The sequence below is a fragment of the Vicugna pacos genome, chromosome 21 (genome assembly GCF_048564905.1).
Source record: "Vicugna pacos chromosome 21, VicPac4, whole genome shotgun sequence".
NCBI lineage: Eukaryota > Metazoa > Chordata > Mammalia > Artiodactyla > Camelidae > Vicugna > Vicugna pacos.
In genome coordinates, this window is record NC_133007.1 from 2,862,253 (window position 1) to 2,878,231 (window position 15,979).

Below are 15,979 nucleotides of genomic sequence, written 5' to 3' on the forward strand. Positions count from 1 at the left end.
ATTTGGAACTTGATTCCTCTTTTAAAAAATATTGTTATTTACCAATAATTATGTTCTTTAAAACAGTTTATGCAATAAAAATAGCAGAATACATTTTATAAATACATATGTATGTGTATCTGTGTGTGAGCCCAATGCTAGAATACAGTATATCAAATTCAGGAGTTTGTCACCAAGATATTTTGAAAATATAAGAAATACTTAATTCCATTGTTACCACAGACCTAACTCCTCTGCAAGTAGCTAACGTGCAGCGTCCTGGACTAAGAGCTTGTTAGCAGAGCTCTTCCTGTGCCTTTTCTGAAAAACAGCGATTTACACGATGGTAAGTGTTATGTGGCGCTTAACATACCTATATACTATTACAGGATATATAATGTGACGCACACAACATGAAGTGCAGTATAGGATAATGCAATAGAATTAAGAGCTTAAGACCACTTCCTAGTATTAAAGGAAATAAACTCCAGATTCCTAGGACCCTCCCAGAGCCTAAAGGAGGACGCACACCAGCAAATCGCTGTGGCATTTCAGGACCCTGGAGGCAAAGAGGAAGATTCTACAAGCTGCATCAGAAACTCACAAAGAATAAGGAGTCGATGTCTTCAGACGTTTCAATATTGACACTGACAGGCAGAAAAACAACTGGAAAGTTACTCATATTTTAAACTTGGGATCCTATATCCAGAAAAATCAGGTGGAACCAAAAGTTCAAGATATTTTAAAGAGACAAGATCCCCAGATTAAGCACCCACATGACTTCCCCGGGAGCTGCTGGAAGATGTGACATGGCGGAGACTGGAGATGGGGAGGCCGAGACACAGGCGATGGAAGACCTCACGGAGAAGCGGGGATGTCCAGGAGGACAGGGCCCGCACGCGTGCTGGGGGCCAATGCGTGGTGGGGGAGCAGGTCTGAAAGCCGCTGGTCAGGGGTCAGTCACAGAACTCCTCACACTCTTTACCCAGGGGAACCAACGAGCTTCGAGGAGTCAGAGATCAGGTCCGGCTGAGGCTGTGACAGGTGGTGCAGCTCCCTCAGCGCGAACAGGACTGTCAGCCCGGTCGCTCTGCACCAACAAACACCTGCTCAGCCCGCAAAGTGCTGCGCGGGAGCCCGGAGCCCACCCGAAGGAAGGGCGTCCTACGCACACAGATGCCGAGACCAGAGACCCGCGTCTCCGGGAGGAAGAGATGGAGCAGGGAGATGGCATCTCCAGTTAGGGGACAGCGACGGGGGAAAGTGGTGTGAGGATCTCTCCTTTCCTTCTGAATCGTGTGCTGATACCTCTGTTGATGGTAAAAAATAAATTTAAAAACTTAAATTTCCTTCAAAAATTAACTGCAATGCAGTCTAATCCTTCACCTAGCATTTGTCTTTCTTAAAAATTTTCTTACAGGCACACTCCACACGTACAACTTACGTAAACTGTACAACAGCATTTGTTCGGCACTGCTGTAACAGCGAGGGTGTTGGAAACCCAACTGGCCCTCAGCAGTGGCCGGGGGCACTAACCTGGGACTTCCACCCCATGCCGCTCTGAGACATCCATAAAGTTAAGAAGTTCATCATTAAGAGGAACAGAAAATTTAAAGCAGGACATGCACGTAGATGCAAATGCTCACACACGCATCACACAACTTCCTAATTATAAAGTACAGGCACGTCTCATTCCAGAGCAGGGCTGAGCAACTTTAAAGTATTTCTTTCTTAAAAAGCTCAGTAAACAACTCCTACAGGCTTTGTAGTTGAGAGACAGGATTCGGGAAGGGACACTATTACACAGACCACAGGAGCCCTGTCTCTGCTGCTCAAAGTCAAAGTCAGGCAAACTGTTTCCAGATCCTCTGACAGACACAGACAGACAGACAGACAGATACACACAGACATCTTAGAGAATGCTCCTCACCAAGGTGAGGTCAGTCTGAGTGTCCTGTGAATTACAGTCACACTAAAAATTTTACATGATAAATTATGGAAGTGAAACCATGAACCTTCAGCATTGCCATCAATCGTGTAGTTTTATTAAAACATAAGCTACAATTTCTGCAGCCACTAAAGAACACTGATGTTCACAGCTACCTTGCGTTTTGAGGACCAGCCTGAGGCTGGGGGTGTTTTATTGAGGCATTTTGTTCAGACACAAGGGGGGACGTGTCCATGGATCAGCCTCCGGTGGCAGCTGGGCAGCAGGGACAGGGGACCCGTCACCCACTGACTCTGCAAAGTAGGAACAACTGAACGGGACCAGGCGACATGGCAGCATCCCGACCAAACAGCCTCGGAGATGACCAGCTGCTGAGTGTCCTTGTCCCACAAAACTGAGCCAAACGGCCTCAAGATGACCAGCTGCTGGGTGTCCTTGTCCCACAAAACTGACATAAAGCTGTTTCTGTCCCCAGGCTGAGAGGAGAATGATCATCAGGTGGTGTCAACCCTTTTTAAGCTGAAGTACCTGAATCAACGTACTTGAGACTTCAAATACCTGCTGGTCATTTCTACTGATGACATGTCACACTCAACTTGAACTCATCTGTAACATCTAATAATAATATAACCGAAAAGCCTGTTGCAATTCCATGCCTAGAATCACTACTAATCTGTGCTTCTGCAAAGAGCAAGGAGACGGATTATCTGGCTCGTCCAAATACACATGCAGGCTGGCATCAAACGCGGGCTCCCTGCAGAGTTAACGAGAGGAAACCTCACAGTTCCCAGCGGCCCCGCACTTGGGAGGAAACCACAGACCACCAAGTTCTCTAAGAGAGACAGGGGGAAACTTCACAGCAGCTTCTCGGAATGAAGGGCCCTTATTTAAATCACTCTCTCCATCTGGGATGGGCAGGCTGAGTGCAGCAGTGCACTGTGACCTGCTGGGTCTGAGGACCCGCTGGACCCCATGCCCAACAGGGATGCTCAGCGAGGCTGAGTCCCAGACCACGGGCCAGCGGGCTTGGCCTGTCCCCACAGCCTCCTTCCTGGACTTGCGGATGGCCTGGCCACCTTCTTGGTGTGACATGTTCGTCCCTTGGTCTGCACTGACTGTGCCCTAACCTGCCTGTCTGCTGGGACACTGGCACCCCAGACAAGGGCCACCCACAGGACCTCATCTCCAAATGGGCCATCCTCTCCAGAGGGCCCGTCTCCAAATGCAGCCACATCTGGGACCCGGGTCAGGGCCTCCATGTGCACTTGGACCCGACAGCAGGTGTGCGCTGGGCTCGCAGGAATGACCAGTGTCACAGGATGGACAAATTGCCCAAAACCCATGTAGTGCCGGTGAAAACATTGTATTCAAACGTGTGGTGTCAGAAAAACTTTAAATCTTAATACATTTCTGCATTTCAAACATTAAATATCCTCAAAATGATCCCTCATAATTGTTTATTGAAGAAAGTGATGGAAAGTGAACATTTCCAGGTGCTTATAAGTGATTTTCTAGTCCCTGCCAGCGTGAGGGAAAACACACTAATTAAATGGTAAATTCCACCACGGCTCACAGGTCTCACGGATCTCAGTTTCGTGAAGTATTACATTTTGTTTCATGAAGGCTCAAAGAGTTTAATAAAACAGAGCTGAAATGTTATGAACAGATTCATTTCTGCATAATTTATCAGGAATGTTAATATGCTTTCAACCAGGAGGCATCTTTAAGAGTGATAAACACAGTATCATCAAAACTACCTTTTCTGTCACAGAACCATATTCCCTGCAACACTGATGCTCCGTGCACTACGCGCACGGCACTCCACACCTCTCACGTCTGCTGTGAGTCCCTGATCTTCTGCACAGCACAACTGCACTGATCATACACAGGACTTCAAAAGCTATTGGCTGGAAGGATACACAAATCAAAGGAACCTATAGCATTACTTTATTTAAAAAAAATTTTTTTCTTTGAGATTCTCCTTTTGTGGGTCTGACAAATTTGAGACACCCAGAAAATATATTTGATTTGATAATCCATATATTTTGCAAGTATTCTAACAGTTTTCTTTCCTGCTGGATGGTAATTTTACGGTCACATATAAATCTGCAAGCAGTAAAAATAAGTCTTTATCTGATTTGACAGATGAGGTGAAGAAGGCTGATCTATTCAGATTATTATTTTATCTGATAGACTGGCAGATTAATCTTTAATGGCAAAAGACAGACATTAGAGGTCACAGAAGATTAGACAGTAATCAAAAAGTGCATATTTAATCAGATGGATTCCATTCAGGAACCTGCTTTCACTCTTGCATAGTATTAATAGACGGTATGCCTGCTATTAAATCAGTCCTTCCAGCCATTAAGAGAATCACTGCAGGGTAAAAACGAAGCCACATGTGCCAAAGTGGGTACCTTCAGCAATCATCTGAAGTAATAAAAACTGACTGGCTTTGCATGAAAGTCTGAAACAGGCAGAAGAACCTTTAGGTTCACAAAACACTACAAATACATATTTAAGAAAATCTGCTACAGGAAATACTATTTAAATAGTGTAACCAGTTTCTTCCTCACAGAGTAAAAGATACAATTTAATTCTGCATTAGAATAGACCTGCTGTTTGTAGGAAAGTACAATAAAGTGTTGATGAATTTACAGTCCCTGTCCTGGATTCAAAGGTAATTGAGAGTTGTAGAAAAGCACTGTTTTTAAAAATATGTTGACCAAAAAATGGCTAAATTATGCAATATTGTTAACATATAGCTCTATTTTTCTTAATTACCACTTTACTACTATTTAAATATTATGTACACAAACGACATAGGAAGAGTCAGTACTTGTCACGTTTTAATTTGAACCCACACATCAGGAAAACTCCTCGTGTCCACAAGGCTTCAGCCTTTGTTGAGACTTCAAGAATAAACAGAGGACTTTGATGACCAGCAATAAGGGATGCTATGCACTTTATAGCTTCTTTTTTTTTTGCAGTTTGCCTTAAGCAAATAATTTTGTCTTAACAAGGTCATCTCCTTGGAGATTGTTTATTTCTTTGACAATTTACACATAATTAAGAGGAGTTGCCACCAGATGGGAGATGAGGCTTCTATTCTGCATGAAAATGAGCTAAGTTATTCAGTGATGACTTCTTGTGAAAATATTTATCAAGTGAAGTATTATTTTTAAAACCTTAAACCCTATTGCTACTACAGACATCAAATGTGAATATATTACATCTGGTACAAAAATTTTAGCAACATTTTAAGAAATAAAATTGGATTATTAGTGTTTCTTATTACAGTTGGTGTGCTTTAGAGTATACACTACTAGGATTAAGGAGAGTCTACTCTCTACAGTTGAACAACTTTGTTACCTTAGTCAAGCTGCGATTAACCTTCACATCTATTAAGTCAAACCATACAAATGTAACCACAAGATTACTACAGTACAATATACACTCTCTGCATGATGCAAAAGATTTGGTGGCCCCAAAATACTCTTTAAAATTCAGTACCTTATCAAAAATTAAAACCACAGCCTATTTAAAATGAAGATGTGTTAGCACAAATCGTGCTCGCAACACTGACTCAGGGAAGTTTCAGGAGTACACCTATGTCAGGTAACAAAGTGAATGATAATCCAGCCAGGTGCTCTGGGCAGACAAGCGTCTGTACTGCATTGCTCAGTGTGCCAGGTCACCTGTAAGCTGTCGTCAGGTGGCACCACGTCTGGAGAACGGAAGCCAGTCACAGACTGTCAGGGGCCACGTCACCAGCTGTGGGGTCAGGTGGCCGTGAGTCAGCTGGGAGGAAATGGCGGATTCTGGAGGAAAGAGAGGTTTGCCCACGTCTGCCGCGTGTTCCATGACACTGCACTCCACAGTACCCTTTTGATTACACTCGTTTCTGGTATTTCTTCTCCGGACACTACAGTTTAAGGTGGGACACATAACAGAAAAAAAATTAAATACTTAATGATCGCTTATTTCAACTGTTTTAGTCTTCAGATTAGAAGGAAAAAAGTCCTTCTTACTATCTGTATTCCTTCCCAGAATGTATACATGTTCTAATTCTTGATCCCAGAGAGCACCTGGGTTATACAGTATTTCCTCGGCCCTAAAATCTTCCCATGGGCACTGAGCGTTCCCTTTAGATTTTCTCTGTCTTAGTCCCGATGGGATCACAGCACCATGGTGACGCTGGCAACCCAGGACCACCCCTCTCACGTTCTCCGTGGTACCGTGGGGCCTGGAGACATGGACCCCACCCCAGAAGGCCTGCCCGTGTGTTTCCAGACAAGACCCCCCAGCAGGGACTCCCCGACCCTCAGATGCAGGCGAGAGCAGGGAAGGTGATTATTCCTCCAGCGGAGCACGCCAGCCGGGCGATGTCGTCACGGTGAGAGCTTGCAGCCGCCCCTCCGGGTTCCCTGTTCCTAAGATCCCACATCCCTAGACTGCTGTGTGGCCTAGCATCTCACCTCCTGACAGCAGCATAAACCAGAATCTGCCTTCTTGGACTTCCGTGTCTCTGCCCCTTTCCCTGGAACAGGACCACCTCACACAACCTGAAGTCCCTGCTGTCTGCGGGGTGGGTTCCCAAGCGCTGGGGCACTCCTGCGTGATGACCAGCAAACACGCCATCAGTCCTCGAACGAAGCAAAGCCACTCTGCCCCCCTGAAGATGAGAGTCAGTACAGCACACCCCCGATTACCACGACCTTCTCAACAAATATCTGTTGTTAGTAAATGTATACAAACTTGCTTCTGATACAGAGAGACAAGAAAACCTGCGAATTCAAACGCATTTAGCTGATCTTTCCATCTTACTCCTAATCTCTAGATCCTCCTCTGCTGAGCGTTCATTACCATCCTCTGGCTAATTCGAGAATGAAGGTAACAGCTCAGTCCACGCAGCGTCTCAACAGACATCTGAGTTTATTACACTAACCACGAGCCAGAGCCAGAGCCAGAGATGAGGTTCAAATCCTGGGTTTATTTACACAAATGTTTCTCTGAAGTGCTCACCTGTACAACAGAGCTAGAAACATTCACCTCGCTACGTGGATGTAGACACAGACTGATACGACGTAGGAGAGAGAGACCCCGACAGTGGGAGGTGGCTGGGCCCTCGGCTGGTCCACACGAGCATCCCCACCAGACACGAGCTCTGTGACCAGACCCCGTGCATGGCTGGCCCTGTCTCGGCACAGACACACACCGACCTCCTCCCACGCACAGGGCGAGCCCTCCCACCCACAGGGTCGCCCTGCGGTTGTAGCAGGAACAGCTCTCCCTCCCCTGCACGCACGCCTCCCCCACCCCCGACAATGAGGTTGGAAAGGTAAGCGGTTTGTGGTCATTAAATTTAGAAGCACCGAGTGACGCTGAGCTGGAAACACCCACCCCACGGCAACGGCTGGAAGGGATCGCTGTTATTTTAACACATTAGCCTTACTAAGAGTAATAGAATAGTTCTGTTTTGGGTGAAAACTCCACTTTATTATATTTCAATGTTTTAAAACCATACCAGGGCACAGGGATCTCTGCAACATCCATGATTTAACAAGTTCACTGAAACTCACCTCCCGTCGTTGATTTGCTGAAAGCATCACAGAGCACACGATTCACCAAGCTCCCTCCATCATGACGGTCCTTACGCTAGCCTATGTCCTGTGACCCAACATCAACTCACTCTCAGCTAAGTCTTCAGTGTTCAAATTTAAATTCAAATTAATCAGCCTCATAGGGAAAGTGATGTTAATATTTGTATTTCATTCCCAGAAAAATAAAATAAGTTGGCACACATGGTACTCCCTCTAGAGAAGCATGCTGATGATCAGAGATTTCACATGACAGAAGCTGTCACACTCAGATAATTCAACACAAACACTTTCCCTGCAAACGTGAGGTTACACATGCCACATCTGGTGATATATTATGTTTTTAGAAACAGTGTTTCTGTTTATATTGCATTTCTGTTTGTATTAGTTCAACTAAAATATTCAAAATATATCAATAGTACAACACTGAATTTTTTTTTTTTGAGCCATGCTCCCATTGGATCATAATTCTTCACTGGGATGAATTTGATTTTGTACTTAAAAATCTTAATGTTTACCTTTAAAAGTTCACACACACACATACTCACATGCAAATACACCAGAGTAACACTATTACGTCTTTAATTTCACTCATGATATGCCTTCCTAAAAGGCATTGCTAGTATGGGGGATGGGAGGCGAGTGGGGTGTATTTTACGAAATTAATACACATATACATTTTGATCCTCTTCAATGAAACACAGTGAATCTTCTACTCTAATGACTCCATTTCACGAGATAATTAACATAAACCCGGGAAGCACTGATGCTCATTCGCACTGCTTCAGACTGACGCTCCACATACACATTCTGTCCACGATGCGTGTGCCACAAACCTTCAATGATTTACATCAAGTTACATTTTCATGAAGTGCCTCTGATCCCAATGTCCTGCCACAACTGGTAAGACCGCTGGTGTCCCACCCCCAGGGCCGACAGCGGCCGTGCGGACAGATGAGCAGTGTTTCCCGCGGGAGGTCGCGACAGTGTCCCGCCAGCACCACAGTCACACCTGGGACTCTACGGAACAGACGGGCAGTGACAGTGAGGACGCAGCACCTCTGTGGGGCCCGGCTCAGGTGCTGGGCTCCCTTCAAGTGGCTGGCATTGACTTTGGAAACAATACTGCATAGCAATTAGACCTTTGTCCCCAAACGTTCATTCCTGAAATAATAATGCATTCCAGCGAGGGACTATCGTCCACAGAGAGCATGTCCAGAAATATGACTGGGATAAATTAGAGTAATGGATGTCATTTTATAATTATAATAAAGATATACTATATACACTTTGCATTTTATAACATATAAATACATACATAATGATAACATATAAAGCACATTACATATCCATGTATTTGAGGGAAATAAAAAACACAGGTATTTTTTAACTGCACACATGTGTACTGATACAAAAGGGGTTGTTAGGAAAAGTATGGAAAAACTTTTCAATTTACAAGCTTCATGATGAAATATTTTCCCCTCAGAACCCATGAAATACAGCTGATTTGGGGAAGCACCTCCTGTACATATTATCAGAGCATCACTAAACACATATCTCTACCAACCAGGAAAACAGACTGTGACCACAGAGCTGCTCAACTACAAGAATGAAAGTGAATGTATCCTGACACTGCACATAGCTAGATATTTATTAGTAGCAAAAACCATGCGTCGGGTACCGTTACAAAATTCTGCACAAACCACCGGGTCCACCACAAACACTACCACACACAGAACACAACCAGGCAAAGGGGTGTGCACGTCTTAGTTTCTAACACATTAAACCTGTTCCTACAATGCAAGTGTCTCTTCTGCGCAGTCCTGGGATACATTACGCCCATTTGCAGGATGAGGGCACTGAGGCTCAGCACATTGACTTGTTAACCCAAACCCACAGTCAGCTGAGTTCCATGACTTGTGTCATATTCTGCTTTTCATAGCTTTGCACACACGTTCTTCCCACTGTCAAGCCGCTCCACCCTCACAATTATAGAGGGTTTACAAAAGCCGAATGTAATCTGGCAGGAACTAAATAATTCCTCTATTAAGATAAAGTAATTACCTAGAAAATGAACTTAAATGATTTCCACTTTAATTGGCACTCACATTGTCCTTTTCTCTCCTCTTTGGAAACAAAAGCAAGTCATTTCAAAATTACTGAATGTCATTTTCATACACAGAGCCCATATTTAAGAAAGAATGTTATCCTTCGATCTCTTTTCTGGTTTTAAAATATGTATGTCCTTCTTCTAGACACAATTTCAGCTGTGCTTGCATATGTGATTATTGCGACGTGTTTCTCTCCAGGCTGTCTCAAATCTCTTTATACATTCTGGGTAACTGGTGCTATAAACATCATGATTCATTCTGTCCATTCACACCAAAATGACTCTTCTGTGTGTGCACATTTTGGCCCTGCAGATTTTTAAATAATTTCATTGCCATCAGGAAGCATTTTTATCAAGCATCCTGCATGCTCTGTGAGGCTGCGATTTTCCAGTCTGCAATTGTGTTATTTTTCTCTCTCTCTGAGAAGCCAGGCTCCTCCTGGAGCCAGACAATATCACTGCGTTGACTGGAAAGGAAATTATATACCAATCAAACACTTTACATTAAGATGGATGTACAACCAGCTTTAAGTCTTGGAAATTCCATGTGGTCTGACAAGATGTCGATAAAGCACTCAGTCCTTCCCCAAACCCAACCGAGAGAAACCACAGAAGTCAGACCACATATGGATGAGAGTGTCTAAGAAAGCAAAATTCAAGACTTCTGGGAGACAGAAGGCCTCTGTCTGGTGTGAGCCAGAGACCTCAGCTGGGAGGCCTGGGCTCTGGGCCAGTGAGGATGGCTGCGGCTGGTGCCCCTCATCTCCAACCCCGCTGGGAGGGTCATTCCCTGGGAGAGGCTGGGGTCCAGATTTGGGCAGGGCCCCATGTGTGCCCTGCTTGCAAAGCAGCCTGCCACGGTTCTGCAGATTTGAGGGGAAGACCCAGACCTCGGGCCAGTAAGAATGATCGGGTTTCTGCACAGCAGGAGGAGAAGCCAGAGGACAGCCCTCTGCCTGCTCTTGCCCGAGGCTCCGAGGGGGCAGGGCCTGGGGACACAGAGCAGGGTCATGTGCCGCCTCTCAGGGAGGGGCCCTAGCTGCGCAGACACAAACCTGCCCTTTGCTGGGTGGGGACGTCAACCCGGCCCTGGAAGCTCCAGCCAGACCTGCTCTGCTTTGGAGGAAGCACCCCTCCCCGCAGGCTGCCCTCCACCCAGACGTCCTGCAAAGGCAGGAGGGCGAGGTCAGACACGACGTGGGCCCAGCAGGTCTGCCCCCAACGGCCCGGGTCACAGGGCAATATCGGGGGACAGAATCTAACATCAGAGAGAAGCAGATTATAACCAACATAAAGACGTTACCCACTTCCGAGTGGTCCCACGTCAGCACCTCCCCGTCCACACCGAGGGCGGGAAATGAAATCAGGGGGAGGAGCTCTGAGAAAGACGGAAACAAATATAGCGAAAAACACCAAAACAGGCAATTCAAGTCAAAAGTAAACCAGAAGAACAATATTAACATCAAACAAATGGAATACAAGAAGAAAAACAGTTTAAAGGACTTAAGAGGAGCAGCCGATTACGGACAATAACAGTAACTGACAAACACACAACAGAAGACTCGGGGATCTGGTCAGTCACAGCACGTGACGTCTCTGCTCTGCTGCAAAGTCCTTAAATTCCTGACTCTCTTAATCAGCAATCCTGTGAACTAGGTACTATTATTACCTTTCTAAAAATAAAAAAAAAACAGAGCACCAGGGGTTAGACAGTTTGTTCAAGATCACATGGCTCACAAGCACCCTGGGCAGACGACTGCTCTGGAAACTAGAGTGGTCAGACCTTTAAATCTCTCGATAAAGTGCTCGTAATTACACACGTCGGCTCCTGGACAGGACACTCATTACTGCAGGCACCAGGGCCTGGGCGTGACAATGAGCACGGCATTGATCACTTGTAAAAAGAAATCAGTTCATTGTTTTCCCTTGGCTGGATTAGGTTTAACGTACTTTTTCGGATTTCTGTGGTTTTATCTGGGTCACAAGTCCCTGTTTGCACTCCTCGGTACATAACGTAGACTTCACTCACATCCATTAAATCCTTTTATCTCTTTGTCAATGAAAGTGGACACCTCACTTATCACACCTAAAGCTAAAAGCTGCCAAAAACTGCACCTAAGACTTATGCTTCTGTTAAAAATTCACCTGTGAACATATAAACTTATATCCACACTAAGATTAACTTTAAAACCCGTCGGCTTAATTTAGGTCTTACTGCAGCTATAGACAGGACCTTCACAATGGTTTTCAGTCAATGGAACTCAAAATAGAACCTTATGAATTTCATACGGTTACAATGAAAAGACTTATAAATGAGAATTATTTAACCAGGACATCAGTTGTTTTTAAAGTCTCTGGACCTTATTATAACTTGAGCTATAAAAGCCCATTTCTAGGCATTGTAACCCTAACTGAGAATTTCCCGCTGAATTTTAGCACACTGTGGTACTACTAGTATTTGGGGGGAAAAAAAGGAGAAAAGCCAAATTCTAGTTTCATTTAATTGTCATGATTTTAAAATTACACTTATTAAGGAAAAAAACACATGATAATCTCAAGAAATGCAGAAAAATCATTCGACAAAAGAAAAACTGCAATAGACATTCATTCATGAAAAATATTGTCAACAAGCAAAAAAAATGACTTAGGAATAAAAGGGGAAACTTTAGCCTGATGACGGCACCTTCACAAACACCACAAGTCACACCGTGACAACGTGAAAGTCTGAACGCTTCCCCCAAGACCAACGTCTGCGCTCACACACCCCACACTGTGAGAGGTCTTAGCCAGACAAATGAGGCAAGAAAAATAAACAAAAGGCATCAGGAGGGGAAAGGGATAAGGTGAAACCGTCTTTACCTGCAGACAACACAACCTCGTACACAGAACATCCTAAGGACGCAAGTCCACAGGGCGCCCCCTACCCGGGCCCCTCCCTCAAGGCTGGGCGGGTCACGGATCTGCCCGACACGATGAAATAAACACAGGGTTAGGCAAAATGGGGAGACAAAGCCTCAGAAAAGGAACTGAACAGAACTGAGATAAGCCATCTAACTAACAAAGGGTTCCAAGGAAGCGTCATTAATGTGTTCCTGAAACCGGAGAGAAAAACAGGGGAACAGTGGGACTCCAACAGAGAGGAACTGTAAGAAAGTATCAAACAGAAGTTACACGGGAACTGAAAAACACTAACCAGTGGAATACATGGGACAGACTGCTTAGCCTCTGTCCCTCAATTTTCTCATCTGAAAGCGTGTACCAGGAGTTGTCACACAGGGTCATTATGGGAACTAAAGGACTTACACAAACCACTAGCAAGGCTCTCAATGCATCTTAACTACTACTATTGAGTATCTCTGAGATTTTCAGGCCTAAGACTGTGTATATGCAGAAACAATTCTTTCAAGAGGTTATTGGCATTCGCGCTGAGAACCGGCAGGGAGGCTGACGGTTCCTGGGAGCTCCTAACGGTCCTTTTCAAAGGCGCTGCCTCACTCCAGAGTCTCTGTCAAACATGATGAGGCAGAAATCGTGATGACAACTGGTTCCTAAAAATCTTTTCTTCTTGCAAATCACCACCTTGTTTTTCCTTAAGTACAAAAACGTGTTCTGTTCCAGTCCATCTTAAGTCCCGGGCCTTCCACCCTAGGAAGTTATTATAAAAGTAAAGCACTTGGTGTATTAAGAGCTTTTAGTTGGGTTATTATCTTTTTCAGAAAATGAGAGAGCTCACACTTTTCTATTATGTTAATGGTAAAAAAAAAAGATAATAAGCAAAAGCAAGCTTATGTTGGCAATTAACTCACCAAAAATGCTTAGGAAGCCCCATGCCAATGTTCCTGAATTGTGCCCAGGATTCATTCTGTTCCTCACTCGTCGATCCTGGGACTGACCCTCTAGTCCCTGCTGTGCTTTCCACACAGGTGATTCGATTTATAACACATTTAAGAATGCTACTTGGAAAAAATATAAACACCTGAAGTGTTTTCTCAATACTGCTTTTTCACCAGTGGAACGTGAGTCCACGTGGCAGCCACTTCCAAGCGGGGACACCTGGGAGCTTTCTTCTCTCTTCCGCAGCATCTCCCCTCCTCTCCTGACCAAACCCCCAGGAACTGAAAGAGGATGCAGAAGCAGAGACAGAAGAAGGATGCTGGGGGCCTGAACCCACACACGGAAGGTGACCAACATGCATCCAACTGGACTCTGAGTTCCCAGAGACCTGGAGCTGTCTTATCGCAACACCTGGCACAGCCAGCCCAGGGAGACCATTTTACTCTGTGAAAACTGACCAATTCTTGACCAACACTTGGTTCAAGGCTGTTGTCAGCAGTGGTGGGATACATACCGCAGGGCCAGGAGGGAGACGGGCTGAGTCCTACCGGGTTACATACGTGTCTGCTCCTCTCACGGGGAGGACCACTGCATCCGCAGCCCCCATGCACATCACCCAACAGGACGGCTGGATGGCCCAGGTGACAATCAGATGCACACAGATGGGGTTGTCCCCAGGCTGCGGATAGATTTCTCCACTGCAGGCTGAGACCCTTACTGCCAAAGCCCATGGACAGTAGACTCCAATGTTCATGATCCAATTATTTAAAAGTGCAAACCAGCAAGTTCTTGGCCATTTAGAGCCTGCCTGCTTTGCTCACCTGACAGCTGTGGTCTGTTGGTAAGATGGGGCTCTAACTGGAGCCGCCCTTCAGAGCTCTCTGCTCCGGGGACCCCAACAGTGATTAGCACCCCCCCACACACCCTGCTCCTCTCCGTTCCCATGCCGCTTCCCATCCAGAGGTGGCCCCGGGCCTCAGACCCCACTGACAGTCCCCCGTTCTGAGGGAGCTCCCCTCTCAGCGGCCTGTCCACGAGCTGCCCGACCCAGCTCCAGTTCCCGGACCTTCGACAGCAGGTCACAGAGACTGTTCCCTTCTATAACTGAAGAGCCCTGATCCTGGGCAAGTGGCAGGGTAACCTCTGAGGGCTGCAGCCCAGAGCCCCATCTTCCCTCTCCTCCGCCCTGCAGGGCCAGGGACCCCCAGGCCCACCTGCTCTCTGCTGAGGGCTCTCACCTGGCTGGGCTGAGTCCACTGGCTTGTGACAGACTCTGAACCAGCCCGTAACCAGTGCTGACCAGACAGGGCCGAAGGCAGCCAGGTAGAGGGGCTCTGCGACAGGTTTCTTTGCTCACAATTAAAAAGTTAAATAAAACAGACACAGGAAGAACACATCTTTTCTTCTAGTCTAGTCACTGCGGTTTCTTCCCATGATTTCTTGAAGTAAAGGTCCACATTTTGTTGTCCGTGAGCTCAAGAAGGAAAGCGAAGATCTAGGAGCAGAAAGACGGAGACGCCTGGGCCGCCGAGGGGACTGTGGGCTGAATCCATCAGTCCCGGGGGGCCTGCCTCCAGACACGTTACAGAAGATTACAGATCCTACTATTTCACGTCCAGTTTGACTGGACATCTCATCCTCGGAGGGGAACTCTCCCTCCTGACACCCTTTCCCGAAGTTGGTGGCCAGTGAGAAGCAAAGTGATTGAAACCTACTTACAAGGAGGAAAACACGAAATTAGGAAGATTAGTCTCTGTAAGAATGTCACCAGACTTAACAAGAGGGAACCACGGAGTAATCATTTGGCCGTGGAAGATGTCACTTATTCAGACACTGTGAAGTGCATTTTACTTTCATGCGCATAAAGCTGAGGACTGCAACATGTGACCCATGGAAGTAAGAGGGACACTATCACAGGACTTCAAAAGCGCTTCAGCTAACAGTCCATTTGATAAAAGCCTCCAGTAATCCTGGATTTAGCCTTGCCTTGTTCTTACCGTGACTTCCAGTGTTTCACTGTCATGTTTTCTGACATGGAAACTTAGGGTATGGGGATCCCTTATTGTTACCATTGTCTTCCTGCAAAACTTCTTTTTAATGATCTTTGATATGAAGCTTTGTCAAATAAAAACCTTTCACAACTTGCAAAAAGTGATCTGTTCCCCTGTAAGACTAGCCTGTGACACGCAGGTTTACACTGAGCTGGGTTTTGCAGTCTGTTGTTGCAGGTGGTTGATTACAAAATGCACATCTCATAGTGAATGTTTCAAAACTTGGCTGCAAGGGTGTTTTAAAAGTAAAAAGAGCAATTTCTCAGTGTCACACAAAATAATGAAGCACCATTCGTACATTTTAGATTCAGTGAAATATGATAAAATAATGGATCCGGGTCTAAATCAGTCAATCAAGTCTTCACTCATTCATTCATTCAAACAACAGGAAACCTGTCCTGTCGATAAGGAGAATGTCAGACCAGCCGTTCCGTGCCCCAGTCATTTCGTCTGTAAC